Source organism: Equus quagga, chromosome 5 (assembly GCF_021613505.1).
Source record: "Equus quagga isolate Etosha38 chromosome 5, UCLA_HA_Equagga_1.0, whole genome shotgun sequence".
Lineage (NCBI taxonomy): Eukaryota > Metazoa > Chordata > Mammalia > Perissodactyla > Equidae > Equus > Equus quagga.
Window position 1 is genome coordinate 2548076 of NC_060271.1, and position 22231 is coordinate 2570306.

At 45.1% G+C, this 22231-nt stretch overlaps 1 protein-coding gene across 5 annotated transcripts in view; it reads left to right on the forward strand.

Annotated features, from left to right (window-relative positions):
* DAB1 (DAB adaptor protein 1) overlaps positions 1 to 22231 on the forward strand; it is a 395398-nt gene that overhangs the window by 50558 nt on the left and 322609 nt on the right. For 3 of the 5 annotated variants that reach the window (XM_046660106.1, XM_046660110.1, XM_046660111.1), the window contains exon 1: positions 14954 to 15136. The exons of 1 other annotated variant lie outside the window; for it this stretch is intronic. The gene's annotated coding sequence lies outside the window, so the exon portion shown is untranslated. Of the gene's footprint in view, positions 1 to 14953; positions 15137 to 18822; positions 18993 to 22231 lie in introns of those variants that run through there. One more of the 5 variants, XM_046660108.1, reaches the window with a different exon arrangement.

Here is a 22231-nt window from a genome sequence, read left to right on the forward strand (position 1 = left end):
CCAGATGAAAAGGGGATAAACTGGAAAGGTTACTATGTTTCCTCTCTTTTGGAACTAGCACATAAATACCAGTTTCTCCTTGCCTACAGTTTATAGGAGTTAGCCAGGCATGCTAGAAGAAGCCTGGACTGTAGGGTCAGATTATCAACTCCTGCCCCCTCATTTATAAATTCTTGGGCACCCTTGAGCAAGACATGATGTCTTTCTGAGACTCTTTGCTTCTCTGTAGTGTGAGGAAAGTAATTGGACTTGCACTGCCTACCCAGAGCCTGGTACTGTGGGGAGTGCGTGGACTTCGCAGTCCAAGAGACCTCACCCGACTCACGGCCCCTCTGCTTTGCTGAACTGCTCAAACCGCGGTTTCCTCATCTACAAAATGAAGACAACATTACCTGTGTTGCCAAGCTGTTGTGGGAGTTAACAGTTAATCAGTATTCGGTTGGAATGTAGTAGTCCATTTTTATTGAAGTATTGGGGCCCTTTAGACTTTACTTTTTCTAATATAACCTGTTTTTTATTGTGAAATACAGAATATGCACGAAAGAATCTATGATTACATATGTGGACAATTCAATGAACTTGAATAAAACAGAAACCCACGTGCTCACCCTCAGGCCGTGAAATGGAATGTCTTGAGTCTCTGGGAGCTTCCTAGGGACCCCTCCTTGATAGCATCCATCTTCCCCTCCCTGGGTAACTTCTAGCCTGAATTTCATGTTAATCCTTTCTTTGATGTCTTTCCGTAGGTGTCCCTAAACAATTTATTATTTAATTTTATTTTCCCTGGTTTTGAATTTTATGTAAATAGAATCATATTGTAAAATATTGCTGAGGCTTTGGTTCTCACTATATTTGCAAGATTTCTTGAGACTGATGCATGTCGCTGTAGTTACTTTTCACTGCTGTATAGTATTCTGTTGTAGGAGTAGCCCTTTATTTGTTTATCTCATCTAGTAATGGGAGGCATTGGCTAGTCTCCAGTTTTTTGCTATTATGAAATACGTCATTATAAATAGTCTTCTATCCTTTTGATTCTTAAGCTTAAAAAGTGTCTATAGACCATTTAGTCTGATATCTTGCCTCTGCCTAGTTGTTTTACGTATAACACAGCCGAGGCCTAAGAAAGCAGAGCGATTCCCATGGTTTCCAGCTAGTAAATGGCAGTGTGGGGCCAGCAACCCAGGGCTCTCATCCCCGTTTGGCTCACCACAGTGACTAGACCACATGTCTGATAGTTTGCCTTTTTGTTTTAAACAATTTCCCAGGCTACTCGTATTATAATTTTGGAATTTTTATTTGGGCTAGCTCTTCAGTACTTCCGTACTTTTGCTGTTGAGACGATTTTCTTTCTAGCTCCAGAGTTGTGGCAGTGGCAGCTCCTCATGGGCCCTGTCCCATTAATGCTGGCCCTTGGCACACCCTGTAGCTGTGGACCTGTCGATAAGCTTCTACTCCTTCAGCAGTGAGAGCCCCCGAGACATATTTCAATCAGGGAAGAAATCAAAATAGACCCAAAATGGCCAGGGGGAAGAACTGCTGAGGAAAGAGGATCTGAATCCTTACAAGGCACTTTCTTAGGAAATGTCCCTTTACTATAAATAGGAATGGATATTCAATTTTAGGGCCCCTTTAAAAAAACTCCCTAGGTCTGAAATTAGATTGGAGGCTGACGGAATGAATATAGGATGGGGTGATTCTGTGCTGTGCTAAGACACGTCTGAAAGTTCTGAGCAGCTGGTGCGGTGGCACAGCTGAGCCGCAAACAAATCCCAGCTGATTTTAGCACTTCCTATTTCTAGATGCCCTGGTTTGTTAATCCAGCATTTGGCTCACTCGTAAGCTCTCTTCTTGAAGCCCCTCAGGGTCTCATCCCACTCTGCCACTGCCAGGCTTTGCGACCTTGGGCAAGTTCCTCCTCTTTCTGTCCTCAGTGTCCTGCATCCTAACATGGGAGTAGTAGCTATTTATTAAGAGCTTATAACGTGCCAAGCACTGTGGCAAGCTCTTTTCCTGGATACCTCGTTTAGTTTTCGCAACAATACTATTAGGAAAGAATTATTATTTTTCCTATTTTACAGTAAGGAAATTGAGGCACAGTGGGCCCACCAGATCCCCATTAAACAGGGGGTCCAGAAACTTGTTCTGGGGGAGGTCTGCTTGGGCCTCTCTCCCTCATACTTTGAACTGGAAACTATTGTGTGTTACAGGCATCCCCCTTCTCATAGCCCTTTCACCACTGACACCTGTCATCGCATCATCTATCAGCTGTGGAACTCCAGAGGAAAGTGTGGTTAGGATTCTGAATTCTTGACGCATCTTTCTGAAGAGAGGGTACAAAGTTTCTGTCATCCTCAAAGGGCTCTGTCACCCCCAAAAGTTTAAGAACCGCGGACTTTGACTTGACTATGACCAAAATCCAGTGCAACCAACCATTTGAAGACATATAGATCCATTCTGCTTATTAATGAATAAACTTTCAGACTTACCTTGATTACTTAGTATTATTAGTATTTTTTTTTTTGGTGAGGAAGATTAGCCCTGAGGTAACGTCTGTGCCAGTCTTCCTCTATTTTGTATGTGGGTCACTGCCACAGCATGGCTTGATGAGTGGTGTAGGTACGCACAGGATCCAAACCCACGGACCCTGGACCCCCAAACTGGAGCGCACTTAACACTATGCCACCAGGCCAGCCCCTATAGTGATTGCTTTTTAATGATCTGACTAAATATTTTGGAGTTGTGGAATTACAATGGAAATCCATTGTAAGGAATTTACCTAAGGAAAAAAATAGTAACCTATCTTGTGAGTTATATTATTTAGCCCGAATATTTCACCACTGTGTCTTTTCACTGGAAGATTTCAAAGGAATTGAAAACAACTTTGCTTATTTCAAAGATGGTGCACAAAGATCTTATTCAAAGATGGTGACAGAACCTCTAATAGTAAAGGATAAAGGATTGTGTGTGTGTGTGCATGTGTGTGTGTGCTTGTGTGTACAGGCATGCATTTATTTTGGGTAGGTAATCAGTTTATAGTTAAACATAAAAAATAAAATATGGTGTTTTGTAGTTGATATCATTGAGAAGGTACTTAAGTAATCTCCTGTTAGTAAACTGTAGCAGTTATTAGTTATTAAATAGTAATAGTAATAAATACTAAGAAAGGGTTACATTTATTGAGCACGTATTGTGTGTTAGGCTGTCATTTAAGGATTCCACATGGGTTAACTAATGTAATTATCTGAACTGCTGTTTGAAGTAGGTACAGTTACTTTGTCCATTTTACAGATGAGAAAACTGAGGTACAAAGAGCTTAAGGACTTGCCCAAGGTAGGTATGAGAACCAGGCAAAAATATGTCCAGTTAACTGTGATGGCAGGTATCTAATGTGGAACAAATTAATATATTCATGCTTTGGCATGACCTTCACTATAATCGCTCAACTCTGAGGCTTTCACCTCTTCCTGAAAGGCCCAAGTGGAGGAGTCCAACGTTGATGAAGTGCCTGATGTGGGACAGGGGTCTTTACATGTGTCCTTGGTTCTTCAGCACTGTCCCACGCATATGTTTGTTGTGACACTTTTCTGATTGCTGCCTCACTACCCCTTTGACTTCCTGTTAGCCTATGAGCTCTTCATTGCTCTGTGTATTGGTGATCTTTTGCTGTATGAACAAGCCCCCTCCAGATTTTAGTAGTTTTGCAGGTCAGCTGCAGCTCTGTGCAGCTCTGTTCTGAGAGTCTTTTCATTCCAGGAGTCCAGTTCTGGGAATAGCAACACAATTTTGTGTTTCTGTGGGCAGAAACACAAAAGTCTGAACTGAACAACATAGGTACGTTTAAGGTTTCTGCTCTGTTGTGGTGTACGTTATGTCCACTCATATCCCATTGGCCAAAGCGAGTCATGTGGCCAAACCGGACAATGGGACAGAGAATAGTCTCCGTCTACCTTGAGGTGCTGGCAGTCACATGGCAAAGGACATGGGTGAATGAACCTCTCGTTGGGAAGGACACAGATAGTTGGGAACCATAATACAATATACTGCCATCTGAGTGTTCCTAGAACTTCATTTTCATTCAAGAGAAAGCTGAAGCCTGGAGATGTTACGTACATACAGAATTACATAATTATGTGATTTGAACTAGTTTTTCTGATTCCACGTACATGCTCTTTCCTCATCTGGTTTCCAAATTCATCTCTTTCTGCTCTGAAACGTATACTCTGTACTTGAGTTTTACGTAACTTGCCAAAGCAGTGTGTAGATTCATGTGTCTCTGACTTAGGACATGATGTTATATCTGCCGTTGCAGTTTCCTCTTTCTATGCTGGTAAACACTCATTTTCTTCTGAAAATTCAGGACATCCAAAAGCATTACTTGTTTCTCCTCGACTGGGTTGGGAGCCCTCCCTCACTGCTCTGTGGTGCTTTCTCTTCCCCATAATGCTTATCCCTCTACATTTTACTTGTGGGTGGACTTCTCCCTTCCCCGAACTATAAAGAGAGTTTCTGGAGGGCATTGTGAGAGGGGCGGCTTTTTACCTGTGGGTCCCTACGGTGGTACAGAGCAGGTGCTGTGCAGGAGCATTGAGATAATGGATAAGTGAAGTTTTCCTACCTAAGAATGACACTTGTCATTGTAGGGTCAGTAATCTTGCATTTCATGTACGTGTCAAGTCAGCTGGATTTAAATCATTCCAGAACAAAGGGCCTGGGAAATCAGTCCACTATCATGACTCACATGTGTTCTGTCTGCAGATTGTTCTTTCTTATAAAACTCAGCAATTTTTATACAACGTGTTTCCAAAGTGATTTTTATCCCTCCATTTTCTGGTATAAAATAGGCTCCAATTATTCTCTTTAATTAAGTGGTTTTATTTTATTAATTGTTTCTAACTTACAGAATTCCCTAGAGACCCTTTACACGTTTCCAAATGAAGCCAGGAAGAAAAGCGCATTAATTATACACACAACGTCCTTTTGGCGGATTAAACCTGATGCGCAGTGAACATGAAGTGGCTCGCCCTCCTGAGCCATCAGTCTTGTTGTCAGTGATGGCTTGTAGGAGTAGTATTGACATGGGCTTATCCAATTTGGATTCTGCAAAGAGTCGTTTTAATTTTGCACAAATGTAAGAAGACAAAGTAGTTTGACATGCTGTTTATTTTTTAACCCACTCTTTGTGGAATGACTGGAGCTCTTCTGTTTGTAATACCAACGTAATATTTGATAGCGCTGTAGCACTTGTGGAAGACCAGAGGTTCCCTTCTCAAAGCACAGAGACAGGTGAGTTTCATAGGTGGAGAAGATGAGGCTATGCAGTTACAGGTTGTGCCTCCAATCACGCCACCAGAAGTGAGCAGAGCCTTTTGAGTTACCAGTATTTTTTTAATATTTCTCATGGCAGGGAGAGGGCTTGTGTCTAAGGCCCTCTCCTCTCATTTTCAGCGGGCAACTAAAAGGAAACTCAGATGTGTTTATGTTGTAGTTTCAATTGAATAAGCATTGTTTGAGTAGCTGTTGTGTTCTAAGACGTATTGATAAGAAAATACAACATTTTTTGAACATGTAGTATGTGCCAGGCACTGTTCTAAGTGCTTCGCAGGATTGACTTAGTTAATGGGCGCCATGACCTTATGAGGTAGGGTCATTGTTGTTCCCAGTATGGTTGAGCCACAGAGAGATGAAGTCACTCTCTTAAGCTCATACAGCTAGAAAGTGGCAGAGCTGGGATTCAAACCCTGAAGTTGGGTGCTAGATGCCAAGCTCTTATCTCTGCACCATGCTACTCCCCCACTGGTGGTGTCCTTCCTCTCAGATGCATATGGTCTACTCCTGGAGGCAGTCAGGATTTCAAAACAATATTACAAGTTGCTGTGATAGCTATTTGATGGTATTATGGAAGATGGTCATTAGTCCCCCCAAGAAGCATGGACACATGGCTCTAGGACCCTCATTGGCCACAGCTGAGCATTGGTCCTAGAAACTGCATTGCTTGAAAAGCAGATTATATTTCCAAGACATCTTCCTTTCTGAAAAGAGCTTGTTGTGATGCTCAGAATACTCTAGGGAAATTACTCACCTTCTCAGCTGAAGAGAGAATCCCTTAGATTGATAGTCCAGATTTCCAAGGAATTAGAAGCCATTCATTGAGCCCCTGGTGGGTGCGGGATGACCAAGATCCGGTCCTTGTCCTCAAGAGCTTCCCAGGAAGCAGGAATTAATGTGATGTTGAGAAAAACATAAAAGGATAGTTAAAGGTTACTGAGGACTTACTATATGTTAGTTACCGTTCTAATTTCTTTACACAACTTTTTCTCCTACCTACTTTTAAAGTAGGGATTTTAGCTACCTCCACAGGGAATTGTGATGAGTGAGTTTACGTGATGTGTCCACTTTCAAGGCAAAGTCTTTTCTTCAAATAAAATGTTGAGTTGATTGAGTTTTACTCTCTTTGAAAGACCGCATTATTCAACAATATTCGTTGAATATTTACTACATGCTAAATAGTGATCTAGGTGCAAAGGACACAGTGGTGGACAAACCAAAATCCTAGGAATCCTATTGAAAATCCATTTCAATGGAGGCAGATGGACGATACACAAAATTAATGCGTAAACCTGGCACTAGACGGTAATAAGTGCGATGGAGGAAAATAAAGTAGGGAAGGGGGTTAAGTAGTGAGTTAGATCCCAATTTTAAATAGCGTGCTCAGAGGACTTGTACGTGTGTGTGTTTACTGAGACAATTAAAAACCTAGTCACCACCCCCACTTCCGCTTAAGGCCTATTGCTTCTCTCCATTACCTTCACAGAGTCCTCTGTCCAGAGCTCTTCATAACAGGCGCCTGTCTACGTCTCCAGACTCATTTCCTGTCACTCCCCCATAAACTATGCTCCAGCTTCACTGCTCTACCTACATTTCCCGGAAAATCCCGCATCCTTTTGTCTTTGTGCCTTTGTGTGTGCTGTATCCTCTGCTCTTCATACCCTCCCACCTCACCTGGGAAGCTTTTCTGAGCACTGCTCACACTCACCCCCAATTTCACTGTATTCCATGGCACCAGTGTTTTATTTCATACTATACTGGGGTTGTCTCTGTGCGGGTGTCCCTCTACCAGTAGACTGTGAATTCTTCAATTAGGAGAAACGCTCAAGAAAATGAAAAGGCAACCTATGGAATGGGAGAAAATGCTTGAAAATTGTATATGTGATAAGGGGCTAATAGTATCCAAAACATATAAGGAATTTATACAACTCAATAGCAGAAAAATCCAAATAATCCAATTAAAAATGGGAAAGGACTGAAATAGACATTTTTTGAAGGTAGATATTCAAATGGCCACCAGGTGCATGAAGATTCTCAACATTACTAATCATTAGGGAAGTGCCAATCCAAACCGCAGGCCTGCTGGTTAGAATGGCTAGCGTCAAAAAGAACATGATCTTCCTTTGTAAGTGCTTAATAAATGTGGAAGGGACGAAAGTAGATAGGTAGGCAGGTCAGAAAGAAGGTGGGAAAGAAGGAAGATAAGGCAGGAGGGAAAGGAAGTGAAGAAAGGAGGAAGCAGGTGAGGAAGAAGGAAGGAAGAAGGAAGGGAGGAAGGAAAAAAGGCGGGGGGAGGAGGGAAGGAAGAAATCAGAGGGTTTTGATCAGGCATGACAAGATCAGAATCGTATCTGAGGGACGTTGATCTGGGCCTTATGGGGAGGAAGTGGTTTAATCCTGGCATGCATCTCCCCCACTTAGCAGACGTTTTGAAGTTTCATTCTTGGATCAGCAAGACGCTGAGTTTTCTGTGGCCCTGAGGACTTAACTTTGCTAAGAGAAGAAAGGAAGACAAGGCTGATGGAAGAATAGGCCTCTACAAACTTCTCTCGTCACCCTCCTCCCTGTAGCATGAGGAGTTGTCCAAGTCCTTACTGAAAATTCTAGCCTCAGCTTAGTCAGACTCAGGACCCAGCGGTCCACAGGTGGTTCGCGCCTTTTCACGCCCGCTGCCTCTCTCTGGCTATGGTGGCTCTTATGCATGAGTCTGTCATTAACCGACGACGCAGGATGGATGGCCAGGGTTCCCTTCATCCTTAGAACCTGGGAAATGCTGCTTCTTTCAGACGCTCAGGGCCCATGTGGGACATCATCATGAATGAAAGAAGAAAGTAATGCAATTTGGGATGTGCCTGTTTGCTGCCACTGTTTAGAAAGAGAATGAGGCCTTATCGGAAACGTTAAGTATACAGCGTGCAACCCAACCCCCACCCCAACCCAACAGCAACTGATGTGGAAAATCATTGATCACAATCAATGCCGCAGCCGAGTCTGGCAATTCCATTGAAGATGTCATATCCCTTTCAAAATCAGAATAGTAAAAAATTTCTAAAATTGAATCTCAAAAAGAAAAATCAGCCCACCTAAAGTCTTTGGACTTTTGAAATGATCTGAGGTCCGAAAGGAGCAGGATTGTTGATTTTTATCTTGGAAGTGGATTCATAGCAGTTCTCGAAACTGTGGTCTCCCTGGATATAATGCTAAGAATGTCAGCCAGATACGACTTCATTTTATTTTTGAATTTGATTCTAGGACCCTGAGTCTGTATTTAATGTTTCACTGAGCAAAACAGTTATGTTTGGCTCCAGTGAAAGATTGATAGCAGCGATTTTCAGATGTGTAATCAAAACAGAGTGAAAAAATGTCACGTTTAAATAAAACGCAGTACTTGGAGGCATCATGTGGTCTCCCAGTAAATGGATTCGTGGCAGAAAGTTGATAGATTTTGAAGGAGAATTTCTTTCAGAAATTTGAGGTGATTCATTTTTATGATTAACTGCAGTAAAAATAATTACTAGAGAATTTTTAAGTGAAAGGAAAAGAAGCTTTGAGGTGTTTATAGATAGCATCCGATTGCCTTCATCTTTTACTTCGCATCCTCGAGCTGTGCAGTGGTGCGTTTGTGCAGTTGGGCTGAAGGCCCTGGAGCGTGGGGAGCTCGTTCCTCCCAGGCCAGGAGGGACTCAGGTGTGGAAGGGGGAGGAGGAGGGCGCTGTCGCAGGAGCAGTGGTGGGAAGTCCGCTGGCTTTGCGCTCAGACCTAACCTCCCAGTGTCTCCCTTTCTGCTGCTTAAAATTGGAAGAGAATGTGATAGAAATGAGTGCTGAGCAGCTAGCATAGGGCCTTGCAGGTACTCAGTAAATGATGAAAAAAGCAATGGCAAGCTAAGTAGTCTTCATTGTACCGGCGCTGGTGGGCGTTTCCTCCATTGTCTATTCACAGCTCTGTACTTGATGTTCTGCAAAGACTAGTCTCAGATCGCGAGGATTTTGTAATCCAGGAAGGAGATGGGTGGGCTAACAACGGATGGGGAACCATGGGCAGACTAGGACGGAACAGAGAGTATCTTCTCAACCTTGTCATCAAGTCTAGGGCAGTGCCTGGTTCATGCGGAGCAGATAGAAAAGACCTGCTGAATAAACTGAGTTGAAAAGATAAGGAACAGGGGTGAGAGGTAAGATCGAAATGCCTGTATATTAGCCAAGGTCTCCAGAGAAGCAGAACCAGAGGACGTGTGTGTGTATAGCGAGAGATTTATTATAATGAATTGGCTCATACAGTGACGGAGGATTGTAAGGCTAAAATCTGCAGTTTAGCTTGGCAAGCTGGAAACCCACAAGAGCCGATGGTGCCATGAAGTCTGAAGGCTGTTGGCTGTCTACTGGAGAATGCCCTCTTGCTTGGGGAGTATGGTCTTTTTGTTCTAGCTAGGTCTTCAACTGATTGGATGAGGCCCACCCATATTATGGAGGGCAGTCTGCTGACTCAAAGTTCACCGATTTAAATGTTATTCTCATCCAAAAACACCCTCCAAGATGACACATAAAATTAACCATCACACCCTAGAAATAATTAATTCTAAATAGATGCATCAGGAAAAGCTCTAAGTTGCTAGAATGTCTGGATTCAGGTCTTACTCCTTCAGTTTCTATCTGTTATATTTGGGCAAATTATTTCATTTCTGTGCCTTGGTTTCTTTGCCTGTAAAACAGATGTGATAATAATGCCTACTCCACAGAGTGGTTGTGAAGTTTAAGTGAGAAAATTCAGGGCATTGTAAGGAGGATTGCGTCAGCCAGAGGTGCTGTCACGGCCAGTATTAGAGGTACACAAGCCCTGGAGCACAGGCACAGTGTGTTCAAGCCTAACTCTTCTTAGGTTTTAAAAACATATTTTAGGCAAAAGTATTTTTAGATTACATTAACAGATTTTCGTGTTGCCATATAAGTATTGTTTGTCATCCACTGTGCTTAAGTGCTCTGTATGTATTTTCTGATTTAATTCTTATCAGAAACATGTCCTTAGGTATATTGTTGTGCCTACGCCAAGATGATAAACTGGGGCTCAGAGCATTAAATGATGTCCTCAGGTCACACAGTGACTTGGCAGAAGACCGGGGCCTCCGTCAGAATTCTCTCGACTGGCTCCTTTTCCATCTTGTTGTGCTTATGTGTTGTTAGGTGGGACAAAGTCAGCCCGGTCTGAGTTTTCTGCCTCCTTGCGTTTGGAAATATATTCATTTTTTGGTTCAAATTTGATGGTTTCCTTTTCACGTAAAGGGATTGTAGCTACTCCCGTTTTAAAAATTTAGTTTTGATTCTCTCTCTGCTTTGCTTCATTTCCTTTTGGTTTCTTTTTTGAGGAAGATTAGCCCTGAGCTAACATCCTCTGCCAATCCTCCTTTTTTTTGCTGAGGAAGATTGGCCCTGAGCTAACGTCTGTGCGCATCTTCCTCTGTTTCAGCATGGCTTGATGAGCAGTGCATAGGTCCATGCCTGGGAGCCGAACCGGCACACCCCAGGCCGCCGAAGTGGAGCGCACAAACTTAACCACTAGGCCACCAGGCCAGCGCCTGCTTAATTTTCTTTCTGACTGTAGCTAGGCCCCCTAGAAAACGACAGATGCAAAACACGCCACGTTTATGTGCTAGGTAGCTGGGTGGTTATTTCTAAGCCAGGAGAGGTGACAAATAAACACGTGTGGGTGTTTTATACAAGCACAGTGTCTGCAGCCTGGGCTGTTTGCAGCTGCGCGGCCCTACGAAAGTCAGTGATGGCTTTAGCCGAATTCTGCTTGTTTTCATTCACACCAGGGCTTCAGTAAAACTCAAGTGAGTCCCTGCTCTGAGGAAATCGCATCGGAGCCCCGTGCGTGTGTGACACTCGTGCACACATGTACGCTTGTGACCCCTTAGCCTGTTCCCTGCCTACATCTGCAGCCAACTTGTTCCCCTCTCCTGAGGATCACATTTTGTAGTTGCTGCATGGCGTTCCTTACGACTCCCGACCAGGTGGGCTCTTACACCTCTGGGCTCCTCAGTTCTTCCTGCCTTGAATGCTCAACTGTCTCCTTTATCTGCCTGATGAACTCCTAGGTATGCTTCAAAACCTGACTCACAAATCAGCCCTGTGAAGGATCTGCTGCCTTTCCGTTGCAACTCCAAATGGGTTCTTTCCTTTTGGTGGCTCCTCATGGACTTGTGGGTCCCTCTCCTGTTCTCCTGATGCTGCTGCTAAGTAAGTGTGTCTGAGCCTGGAGCCAGTGCAACTTCGTGGTTGAGACCGAAGTCTTCAGAGTCGGAAACACCTAGGTTCGAGTCCCAGATCTGCCATTTCCTAGGTTTTTAAACTTGAGCAAGTAACACAACCTTTCTGAACTACAGTTTTCTCATTTGCAGACTGCAGATAAGTGCATCTCTTCCTCGCATTCAGGAGACAATAAACACGAAGCAACCACAGCAGCAGGGAGGGTGCAGGACTGGGGTGCTGGTGTGGCTCCCTTAATGTGTCTCTTCTGTTTCATTCGAGCTCTGTGAGGTCAGGGGCCTTGTCCTATTTATTTCTGTATCTCTAGCTCCTAGCACAGCGTGCTCAGTAAATCTCTAGTCAATTCTGTGTGAACTGAATCCGTGGAATCACTTTACACACACAGGCTGTGTGGTTTGCGAAGTTTACCATAATCTTTCATTAAAGGGAAGTTCATTTTATCTTAGTGGTGGGGCGTGTGAGCAGAGCAGCAGTTCTTCCTTGAAGGCACCTGAAGCCAGATGTTTTGATCTTGTGTGGAGTCACCTGGAATTTGGGATTTGCTTCTCTTTCATCCCCTAGGTCATTAGTGCCAGTCAGAGGTATAGGCGTGCCTTTGATTGGCTCAGCCAGGCAGGAACTTAGAATTGTTGCTTCTCTCCCTAAGAAGCACCCTACAGAGTTGACCTAAGGACAGAGAAAGCTCATTCGGCCCAGCTGTAGGGCCCATATGGGAGCTGTGCTGGGCTTTTCCTTTTCCTGTGTGCCTTTCACTGGATGTTTAACACTCTCAACCAGCATTAGCATGTGTTTGTTATCACGCAGCTTTGAACCTACTGTGGTGGTCCACTCTGACTGGTGAATGATAATGGCAAGTAAGGAAGCAGTAGAGAGTGATGAAATCAAACAGCTCTGTGTTCAAATCCTGGCTGCGCCACTTTGAAACTGGTGGGACCTAAGGTCAGTCCTTAAGCTCTCTGTGCCTTAATGTCCTTCTTTAAAAGAAAATAGGGGCCAGCCCCGTGGCGCAGCGGTTAAGTGGGCACGTTCCGCTTTGGTGGTCTGGGATTCTCCGGTTCGGATCCCGGGTGTGGACATGGCACCGCTTGGCATGCCATGCTGTGGTAGGCGTCCCACATATAAAGTAGAGGAAGATGGGCACAGATGTTAGCTCAGGGCCAGACTTCCTCAGCAAAAAGAGGAGGATTGGCAGTAGTTAGCTCAGGGCTAATCTTCCAAAAAAAATAAATAAATAAAATAAAATAAAAGAATGAGGGGCCAGCCTAGTGGCATAGTGGTTAAGTTTGCATGCTTCCCTTCGGTGGCCCGGGGTTCACAGGTTCTGATCCTGGGCGCGGATCTAGCGCTGCTGGTCAAGCCACACCGTGGTGGCATCCCACATAAAGTAGAGGAAGATTGGCACAGATGTTAGCTCAGCCGCAATCTTCTTCACACACACACACACAAAAGAATGAAGATAAAAATAGTGTCTGCCCCATAAATGTGAAGATTAAATGACTTGATAGATGTTTAGCTAATCACAGGGCTGGGCGCATGGTAAATTCTCAATAAAGGAGAGCTGTTGAGGACAGCACTCAGTATCATGCGCCAACATGGGCTCGCAGAAGGAGTGCTGGGCTCTTGGCCATGTGGCCATTTGAGGAATCAGGTTTATTTATAAATATTGTGCCAATTGCAGTGGTTTCCTACTATAGAGGTGTGGTATTCTATGGCCTGTCGTTTCTTGCCCATGAATAAATGTTTGTCTCCGGATAGCCACATGATGGTGATTCTGCAGCCATAATTGTTAAGGAAAAAGGGTACACTCAGTAGAATAGTCATATAAAAACATATTCTTTTGTAGTGACCCTTGGACAAAGCGCCGATGAATCTACCTCATTTTGTCCATATCTTTATTTTGCTTTTCTTCGTTTCCCTTAGGAGGGAGAATCCTCCTGTCCTGTGCAAGTCCCTGATGCAGAGCTCCTCTGCAGACACTGAAATAATGCACATCGCCTTTTCCTTGAAGGGGCCTGAGTGGTGTGACTATATGTTAATCATCAGCCTGAAAGGTGTCATTTAGCAGCAGGGGAAATATGCCAGTCTGTGCATTAATGGAAAAGAGATTATTTTCAAACATTTCAAAACCCCGAGGCCGCTCTTCTGGGAACTTCCTTTTTTTTCTTACCCATTTACAGAAAACGTACCACAGCTCCCTATGATTTAGAAATATGGCTTTAAGTCTAATGGGGCAGGCTTACTGTGGGAAAATTAAAGGCTAAATGTGTGATGCTTAGTCAATGTGGGTGTTACTGTGGCCCAGACCACAGAGCCCTGCCACACGTGCACACGCACACACACACAAATGCTTTTACCCAAAATGGGGTGGTTGGTTTACAAAAGCAAGGTAAGAGAGAAGTGCTTAGAAATCCTGCCAGTGCCTGATGGTTTGGGGTGGAAAATATCCTAGTTAGAGCCTGCAGGAGAGATGAAAGCAAAGCAAAGTAAAACAAAGGGGCTCTGAGTCAATGCCCCGGGGTCTCAGGGCTGGTTGTTATAAACAGGATGAAGAAGGTTCCATGCTCTTTGGAATGGAGGGGCAGGGGGGAGATCAGGATCGCTTGCCCAGAACTTACTTTCAATGAGGGAAATGAATTTTCAGTTTCCTTTAGAGTGAGAGGCTGAAGATTTTCTGTTCTGTTCCCAGGCGGGAGGAAATGGTCTGAATTTATGCTGCCTCTCATGGCCTCCCCTGCAAATGGCTGGACCAACCTCTCACCTCCGTGGGCAGAGCACTGTGTTTGGGAAAAGGGGGGATATAGACCAAGGGCAGATGTGGCTTCTTCTCTGGAGAACGTGGAGCCTTACTGGAGAGAGAAAAGAACTCAAACCACAGGCAGAGGGCTCAATAAATTTCCAGCGGGGAAGAGCCAGGCGACGTGGCTCCGGCTTTGCAGAGTTGGTTGTATTGGACCAGAGGGTGTTAGCTGCAGGCCAGATGCTGAGAAAGCCCCGTGGCGGCGCTTGGGGAGGGGAGCAAAGCCTTCTAGCTGGTTTCCTTGAGGAGCGTAGATTGGTTTTCGTTTCTGACTGTGGCAGGGAGGGTGGCATGGGGAGAGTTATGTCACCTTTTGTGCCAGTTACTTCACCTGTACAATGAGGAGATAAAACCTGTGGCACTAGGACTTCAGAGTTTGAATGAGGCAGTATTTACAGAACAAACAGTCCTGGGCCTGACACAGGAATATTAGCGCCTGCTTCTCAGACGCCCGTCAAGTATGTTGCAACCATTTATTTATATTGTAAGCCATAGATCAAGGGTCACCTCCTACATGAAGAGGTTTCCTTTTACCTTCTCAACTTGGACACAACTGCCTCCTCTCTCGGTCTTTCTCTTCTCCCTCTTCCTAGCTCTGCTGAAGCGCCTGTGACCGTTTACCGACTTGATTTGTCAGTGGTCTGTTCTCTACAGTAGCCTGCAGGGCGCTTCTGGGGGTGGGGCAAGTCTTTACCCAGCTCTGTGCTCCTGTCTCTCAGCAGCTTGCCTGGCACAGAGAGGACACTCGGTAAGTTTTGAATGTCGGTTGTCTCCTGCCGCCTCGTGTTGGTGTGTCATTTGAGGTGAGTTTCTTTTCCTGGGCTGCCCAAAATACCCTCGCCAATTGCTCCAGGTGATGGTGGTCACTGGGCCAAACCCTCCATCTAGAAGGGAACATGGAAAATCTCGAAGTTAAGTCATTTTCTCGAGGTTAGATGAAAGCAAAGTGACTCCAGTTTCAGAGGAGCGCTAGAGCCCGAAGCCCACCTGTGGACGGCAGGTGGACACCCTCACGTTGTACTCGCATTGCTTGCTTCCCTGGAACTGTCTCTTTTTAGAGTAACTTAGCCACAATAGGATTGGGAAGGCAAATGTGACGCTTAAAAAAGATCCTAAAATGCAACCTAAAACCAAATTAGAATAGGCCTTGTGGATTAGCTATGCCATGTCTTTCCTTAATGCCAATCATTAGCAGAATTAAGGATGGACATTAAATTATGGCTTAGACAACAAAACATCTCTAGGAATGAAATTACCATTCAACTTACATTTTCAGTGAGGTCTTGAAAGCACTTAAATAAAATGAGTCTGAAGGACGCTTTGATGCTGGGGGCTCTCCCCTCAGGAAGCAGAGTGGGTCATTGGGAGGATGATGACAGGCGCATGGTAATGGCTGTTATCTCAGACAGCGTGTACAAATTAGAGTTTACAATGCTCTTTTGTATCAGTAGAATCTTAGCAGATTAGAATAGGAAGGGATCAGAGACGTCATGTAATACAATCTCTTCATCTTTTAGATGAGGGAACCGGGATTTTTTTTTTTTTTTTTGGTGCTCTAAAATCACTTCAAAATGCCTATAAATCTACAACTACTATTATTTCAAAATAGCTTTGATTGGAAATTATTGTATTTGATCACAGATGTTTCTTACGCATCATTTTGAAGCTGACCGTTTATATTTTAAATCTGTATACTAAAAGTTGAAGTACGAAAGGCAACCAGGAATCTTTTTTATTGAAATACAATTGACATGTAATATTTTATTAGTTTTTGGTGTACAACATAGTGATTTGATATATGTATATATTATGAAATGATGACCACAATCACTTTAGTTAGCAGCCATCAGCATACATAGTTACAATTTTTTTTCTCCTGATAAGAAGTTTTAAGATCAACTCTCTTAGCAATTTTCCGACATACAACACAGTATTGTTAACTACAGTGCTGTGCTGCGCATTACCTCCCCAGGACGGGTCTTAGAACTGGAAGTTTGTACCTGTTGACCACCTGCACCCATGACGCCCACCCCTGGGGAACTGGGCTATGTTATATGATGGCCATGGCGGGACTATTTTGCAAGGTCGGTTGGGCAGTTCTTATTCCCACTGTACCAGGTGAGGAAGCTGAGGACTGACGATGGGACGTGTTCGGGCTGTTGTGACACAGTGCAGTGGGACTTTGCCACTGTCCTGCTGACCCCAAGTCCTCTCCTCATTTGGATAACCCGCCTTTGCTGCCATCTTCACCTACTCGAGGGGCCTTCCCTGACCTTGAACTGAATTAGTCCCTCACCTTTCTGCCTTTCCCCGTCACTCTCTCTCCTTACCCTGTTTGATTGTTTGATGTCCTTGCTCGCGTCATTACCTTATGTTATAGAAGGCATCTATCTTGTTTTAGTTGTTGGTTTCTCCACCAGAATGTGAGCTTTGTGGCCTGCATCTGTTTTGTTCACAACTGGAATCCAAGCACCTGAGGCAGTGCCTGGCATACCACAGGCGCTCAATAATGACCTGTTAAATGATTGAGAAATTGAAGGAGGCAGGTGGTGATTCAGATGGTCTGAAATAAAGAGACTTAAAAACAGCTCACTATATTTTGAGAACTTGACATGTGGGCCAGAAAAATGGTCTATCCGTTTACTCTGCTGTAACCTCAGCTTTTCATTACGTCATTTATCCATTGAACACGTATTTCGGAGAGCTTGCCGTGCTCTAGACACTGTTCCAGGTGCTGGCAAGCCACAGCCACAAAATAGATTAGAAATTCTTGTCAGAGGGGAGCTTCCATTTTTGGTAATTGAGATGACAATAAATAAAATAAAATTTATAAATTTGTATCTGCATGTATATTATACTAGTTAAAATATTAGTAAAAAAGCAAAGCAGAGCTAAGAAATGTGGGGGTTTCATTTTACATAGGGTGGCCGGAATGTCTCTCTGAGAATTGAAGTTTCAATATTTGATGAATGGATGAATATTTAATCATTAATTGTTTGTTGAAAGGATGAATGTTTTAAAATACTAATTGTTTCTGCATCTAAACACCTGGGAGGTAGCATTCTTGAAGTAAAATGTGGAGAAGGCTTTTGAGCTCGTACCTATGAAATCAGACTGAAGCTGGAACATTACCTGGCGTGCGGCTTCCTCCTCCATCTTGCTCCCTCCTCTGTCTGCTCCCTCCTCCCTCCCTGTGCCCCTGAAATTGGTGAGAACTGCCACCCCGGAGCTGGTTATGACGAAGCAGGGATTTCGATGTCACTCAGGCCACATACCCCCTTTAGCGAGTGAAAGAAGGCCACTGGGCAGCCACATAGCCTTAGGTCCCAGACTCACTCTTCTGTTCCATTTTCTAGCTCTCTCGTGACCTTGGGCCGGTTTCTCCCCTCTCCCTCTCAGGGTTTGAGTTTTAAATGATGATGACCGTGTCTACAGCAGCCATGTTTCTAAAGGGCCTGCTAGTTCCTGACCTACAGCAGTAGCTCCACGAGTGTCAATTTCTGTCCCCTTTCTGTGTCTGTTGTGCGTTTGCTTTGCCCTTGCTGTCGAGGGATGGGAGTGCATTGCAAGTGCGAGGGAGCAGCGGGCCAGAGTCCTTTGCCTGCAGGCCGGGTGACACTGCAGGGCCGTGATGTGTGGTCACCCCTCAGCTCAGCTCAGGAGTGATGGCTCATTTTAATCAGATGTTAGACGTTATGAAGCCTCCAAGTAATTACAGTTATTTTTGCCTTAAAATTGAACTGCTGTTATTAAATTTCTTTCATTAAATCTTTTTTTTCCTTTGGTAGTTACAAAGATTGTAGAATTTTTGAATCAGATGCCTGAGCACTAGACCTCACTTAGATAGAAGCTCTTATTATTTAGATGCAGGAATGAGTCCACATGGGTGACAGTGCTGACCCCGGGCTTGCTGGTGATGGGGGAGCCTGGATGGCAGGCAGGGCTCGTGGCCTCTCTGCTGGCTTGAGCTTACCCCTCTTCACCTTGGCCCTGTGCTGGTGCTCTGTTTCCCCTTCACGGGGTGCCATCATGTCCATTTCTTCTGAGGCAGTTATTTTATTTTTATCCTTCAGATGAGAAAATAGAGGCTCAAATATATTGTTATTTGTTCACCCCAAACCATTTAGAGTGGTGTGCTATTGGCTAGACGCTGTCCCAGGAGATTAGACGGTCTGTGCAGACGCCCCTGCCAGTAGGAAAGGCGGATCCAGAGGAGGAACACAGCCCCCCAGGCCCAGCTCAGTGCTCCTTCCATCACACTCTGCCGAAGTGTCGGGCAAAACTTAGGACCCACTGAGAGTCTGAACTGTATTATTATAATATGATTATTAATGATAATGGTAATAATCACCCTGAAGAAGATTGGGCTCTAAGATAATACAGATGTGCCAGGAACATGTGGGTAAACAAGACTGTCTGTGTCTCTGCCCCCAGGACGTGCACATCCTGTCAGGGTGGCATATGACGGGCATGAAACAGCAAGTGCCAGCTGGCTGCTGACGTGGGAGGCGCCATGCCGAGGGAGTTTCATGCACTCTGTACCGTCCCCCAAAGGCTTCTGATGACCGCAGTGTTCGCCCCATTTTACAGATGGTAAAACAGAGGTATCCTTTTCTTCTCTAACTCACCCCAGGCCCCGTAGCTCGTAGGCGGCACAGCTGGGTCCGACGCAGGTTTGTGTGTCTCCGAGACCGTGACTCAGCGAAGCTCTGGTCTCAGTCTCAACAAGACTGCAGACTGGGACGATGCCGCCGTGACCCACGTACATCGCTGTATGCGGCCGTTTGCTGGAACCGCCTCTGACTTTCCCCTTGGTTCACTGGGGTGACCATGGGAACCTCTCATTTGACAGGCTGCTGGGTATGCCTAAACTAACAGCATCTGAGCTAATTGTGTACAATTTAGCATCCCCAAAGCGCTGACAGTCCTCATTCAAACCAAGTGTGAAAGTTTTTAAATTAGCTTTCACAGTTTGATTCACAAGCAGCAAATGCAGAATGGCAGAGGATTAATTTTTGCAGCCGCCACCGCCGTGGCAGAGCTGAAGGCGATCTCAGCTCATTTCCTTTAACAGTTAGAGAAGACGCTGGGCAGAGGCAGCGTTCTTGGGGAATGACGTTCTAGAAGAGATCTCAGTGCTGTGGTTACATGAAGAATCAGAGACGCAGCATGGAACGGCACGTGTGGGGAGCAGGGACTTCGGAACTGGATGGTCCTGGTTCTGTTGCATCTTGCAGTTTGTTGTTCTTGCAGACTGGTTGTGTAAATTAGGGCTGGATAATTACCGTTCTTTATCCTCAATTTGCCTCACTGTAAATGGGGATAATATTTCCAAATGTCTGAAAGGCTTCTGGTGAGGGTAAAATGATGCCCCACGTCATGGTTCGCCACAGAGGCTGGCATGTCAGAAGGATCTCAGTCGATCAGAGCTGTTGCTATTAGTGTCATCCTTGATCTCTGTTTTCGTGCAAACAATAGTCACTGTCTTAAGTAGGAATCTTTTTCTGTAGGAAATATTGAGCATCTGCTGTATGCCAGGGCTGGGCCCATTGCTGGAGATGAGGAGATGACAAAGCACACTCCTCCCGTGGAGGAGCTCTCATGTCTGCAGGGGCAGACCCATAAAAACATCCTATAATACAGCATCGTGCGTGCGGTGCGCATGCAGAGGAGGAGCTTCTGATCCACCTCGGAGGGAGTGGCAGTAGAAAGCCTTAGGGAGAAGCGGGGTCTCAAAAGATGCATAGGATTCAGCCAGGTGAGAGGGTTTGGAGTTCCAGGCAGAGGAAATAGCCCACGCCAAAGGCAAAGAAGTGTGAAAAGCAAGGTTCCTTCTGGGTGGTTCCACGTGGTTGGAGCAAATTATATATGAGCAAGTAACTCAACCCTGCCTCAGTTTCCTCACCTGTAAAATGGGCATAAGGATGGTACCTGCCTTCTAGGGCTGTTGTCAGGGTAAAAGGAAGCAAGTCAAATAATATACTTGCCATAGTGCCTGGCACAAAGTTCCAGAGAATGTTCTCGATTAACACTGAGTAGTGCTGAGCCACGTTCCACAAGTGTCATTACCTAAGAGCTTCTCGGGACTTTCACGGTGTCGGTGTGTGTTCTGTCCCAGCGGCAGGGGCTTCTTACACATGGCATTCCCTAAACCTGTTTGACCACTGGATGGCTGGGGGACATGTCTTTTTAGTGGGTTCTTGGTAATAATCTTTTCTCAGGACCTCGGTACTCTAAGGTTTGGGAATGCTGTAGTTAGATACCACAAATGAGATCTGTTTTCTTATTCTAAAAGAAATTAACCTAGTTGAGAGTCTAACAGCTCCAAAAAAAAAAAAAAAGAAAAGAAAATCCAAAGAGTTTTCTCTCTCTCTCTCTTTTTTGTTGTTGTTTAGGGACCCCTTGTTTCATATATATACATACCAATGCTTGGCGTTTGATTAAAAACCCACTTTTAGAGGGGGTACAGCCTAAAGGGTTAGAAGGACTCTCCCTTTGTTTATTTGAATTCCTTTCTGATATTCATGTCAAGCTAATAGTTTTATTGTCCAGGCGTCTGTGGGCGAGGGGAGCACAGTTGACAGATCCACAGAGCACAGAAAGAGTCCTATGCCTTGTTTACTTCGCACTGAAATCACGGTTTGCTGCCGGCTGATCTCCCAGCTGCTTGCCAGCCGAGTGACAGCATGAGCCAGGCAGACTGCCTTGACCTGAGTGTGGGGAGGATCTGGGGGGGAAGGGAGTGGGGCGTGGGACGCAGGGAGCCCCCAGCCAGAGATGGAGCATGGAAGTTGGGAGCACACACTCTGACTGCCCACATGGGAGTCTCTGGCGCTCACCCGCTGTGTAACTCGGGAGAGTTGCTAACCTCCTCAGGCCTGATTTCCTCCTCTGTACCATGGGGGTGAAGAGCCGTAGTCACCTGGTGGAGCTGCTCAGTGTTACTCTCTGAAGTCTTAGAACAGCACCTGGGCACAGGAAGCGCTGTGAGTGCTGGCTGCCAGGTGAAACCCAGCTCTGACTCTTCCTGAGCAAATTAGGCAGCTCCTCTGAGCCTCTGTTTCCCGTGATCAGCATGCCCATCATCAGAACTGTTGGGAAGATTAAAACAAGTAAAGTGAGCGGGTGCTCAGGACGTGCCTTGGCCTGGAGGCCCTTTTCCTAGTGCAGAGTTTAGGTGCCGGTGTTGGACGGATCTGTTTACTAGCTAGGAAGCCTTCTCTGCCGCTCAGAGTCTGTGCTTCTGCTCCTCAGCGCCTGTGCCTCGGGTGGTCTTGAGGAATAAACAGTGCGGTGCATGCACTTAGCACAGGCCGGACATGAGACTGATGTTCCATACATGTTGCCTATTGTTCCACACTGAGCCTGGCTGGCCAGGCAGAGCCTGCATGCTGCAGCCTCCTCTGAAGGAATTGAAGCAAATGTAGATGTGTCTCCATGTAGCTTAGTAAATGGTTACAGTGGCTGCGTTTCCACGGTGGCCGCACGAATCAATACAGATGGCTACCCGATCAATTCAAGTACAGTGCATCTGATAGACAGACTTTACGGGCCGTGGCCCACAGATGCAGAGGCTTTCCTGAGCCACAGCAGCAGGCTGGATCTGCACTGTTTGCTCCTCCTTAGATCCAGGGTGCTCATTTTCCAACAGAGAACACATGCAAATTGACAACAGGCGCATGCTTTTAAACGTAATCAAGCATGAGTTGCGTACAAGCATAATTTGCCTCAGTTTGTGTCAGGATTTCCAGAGTTTTCTGATATATATTTTTGTTTGGGGTTTCCTCTTTATGGAGAGGGGCTTAAGGCATATAAGTGGTGTCTTACTTGTTCTTCCCATTTT